We start from the raw sequence: 2775 nt of genomic DNA on the forward strand, positions 1-2775 counted from the left end.
TTGGCTATCTAAAAGTTGGAAAACATAGAGAAGATGAGGCAATGTTTACTAGCACAATGTGATTGATAGCTGCCTTGTTAGTGTCACATGTGCTGAGATAAAGTGAAAACAGCTTTTGTTATCTACACAATCCACACAGATCATTTCATATATCAAGTAGTAGAAAGGAAAAATAAACAGAATACAGTCTTACTGTAGCAGAGAAAGTGAATTGAAATGACTTTATTTCTTACATCCTTCACATACATGAGGAGTAAAAATCTTTGTTACGTCTCTATCTAAATGTGCAATCATAGTAATTTTATAATATTTTATAATAAATAGAACAGTCAATGTAATATAGAGTACACTCAAGTCAGCGTGAGTTAATCAGTCTGATGGCCTGGTGGAAGAAGCTGTCCTGGAGCCTGTTGGTCCTGACTTTTATGCTGTGGTACCGTTTCCCAGATGATACCAGCTGGAACAGTTTGTGGTTGGGGTGACGTGTGTCCCCAATGATCCTTTGGGCCCTTTTTACACTCCTATCTTTGTAAATGTCCTGTATAGTGGGAAGTTCACAACTACAGATGCACTGGGCTGTCCGCACCACTCTCTGCAGAATCCTGCGATTAAGGGACGTACAGTTTCCATTCCAGGCAGTGATGCAGCTAGTCAGTATGCTATCAATTGTGCCGCTATAGAAATTTATTAGGATTTGGGGGCACACACCAAATTTCTTCAGGTGTCTGAGGTGAAAGAGACACTGTTATGCCTTTTTCACCACACAGCTGGTGTGTACAAACCACGTGAGATCCTCAGTGATGTGGACGCCGAGGAACTTGAAATTGTTTATCCTCTCAGCCCCAGATCCATTGATGTCAATAGGGGTGAGCCCGTCTCCATTCCTCCTGTAGTCCACAACCAGCTCCTTTGTTTTTGCGACGTTGAGGGAGAGGTCGTTTTCTTGACACCACTGTGTCAGAGAGATGACTTCCCTGTAGGCCACCTCATTATTGTTTGAGATAAGACCAATCAATGTAGTGTTGTCGGCAAATTTAATTCGCAGACTGGAGCTGTAGGTGGCAACACAGTCATGGGTATACAGGGAGTAAAGGAGGGGACTCAGTACACAGCCCTGAGGGGCTCCTGTATTGAGGGTCAGAGGATTGGAGGTGAGGGAGCCCACTCTTACCACCTGCTGGTGATCTGACAGGAAGTGCATGTAGAGAAATACAATGCAAGAGGCATGACAAAGTAGACTGAAACATTAACCGTTCCACTCTAGTACATAAGAGGTTTATTCAAGAATCTTACAACAGTTGGATAGAAGCAGTCCTTGAGTCTGTCAGTATGTGATCTTCAGCTTTTATATCTTCTGTTTGATGGGAGGAGGGAGAAGAGAGAGTGACTGTAATGAGAAGGCTCCTTGATTATGTTGGCTGCTTTCTCAAGGCAATGAGAAGGGCAGAGGGGAAGTTGGTTTTCATGATGGACTGAGCCCTGCCCACAGCCCTCTGCAGTCTTGGGCAGATCAGTGTAATGTGAGGCTTTTTAAGGTATTGGTCAGACTGCACTGAAGAGCATTGTGAGCAGTTTTGGGCCAATTATCTAAGAAAAGATGTGCTGGCTTTGGAGAGAGTCTAGAGGAGGTTCACAAAAATGATCCCAGGCCTAGATAGAGTGGATGTGGACAGGATAGATCCTGTAGTGAGGGAGTTGAGGATCAGAGGCAGAGCCTCAGAGCTGAGGGACATCCATTTGAAACAGAGCTGAAGAAAAAAATTCATAAGCCAGAGGGTGGTGAATTTGTGGAATTCATTGCCACAGATAGCCGTGAAGGTCAAGTCAGTGGGTATATTTAAGGTTGGAGGTTGATAGCTTCTTGATTAATCAGAGCACCAAAGGTTAAGGAGAAAAGGCAGGAGAATGGGGTTGAGAGGGATAATAAATCAGTCATGTTGGAATGCTGGAGCAGACTCAATGGGCTGAACAGCCTAATTCTGCTCCTATGTCTTATGGTCTAATGCTGGAAATCCAGAGCAGCACAGACAAAATGCTGGAGGAACTCAGGAATTCAAACAGCATCTATGGAAAGGGATGAGAAGTCGACATTTCGAGCAAAGATTATTCTTCTACCTTGTTGGTTACTACTTTAAAAGCATGGCTTCCCATGCACAAAGTTGTGATGACTCCTCCTAATCAGACACAGTCTATCCAAATGCTGGTAGATCCCATCTCTCACCATTCCCTTCATTAACTTCCACACTACTGATGTCAGGCTGACCAGCCTGAAGTTCCTTGCTTTGGCATTGACGTTGGTATTGTAGATATTGATGAGTACAGCCAGGACATGCACTCATGGACTTTGGTAGAAGAAATGAAAGAGTTGACTATTTTCTAAATAGAGAGAAGACACAAAAAACTGAGGGGCAGAGGGACTTGGGAGTCCCCGTGCAGGATTCCCTAAAGGTAAATTTGCAAGTTGAGTCTGTGGTGAGGAAGGCAAATGCAAAGTTAGCATTCACTTCAAGAGGACTAGATGTAATGACGTAATGTTGAAAATGTGGGAGGGGGAGGAACACAAGCTAGAAGGTAATAGGCGAAGCTGGGTGGGGGGCAAGGTAGGTGGATGTGGGAGGGGGATGAAGTAAGAAGCTGGGAGGTAAACTCACTGAATCTGCATCATCCACCATGCATTAATATAAACTAACTGTACACTAATCCCATAGATTAATTTATTCTCCAACTGTCCCGTCAACTCCCAGCTCCACCCATTCACCTGCACAATAGTTTCCA

Source organism: Mobula birostris, chromosome 7 (genome assembly GCF_030028105.1).
Source record: "Mobula birostris isolate sMobBir1 chromosome 7, sMobBir1.hap1, whole genome shotgun sequence".
NCBI classification, from domain to species: Eukaryota; Metazoa; Chordata; class Chondrichthyes; order Myliobatiformes; family Myliobatidae; genus Mobula; species Mobula birostris.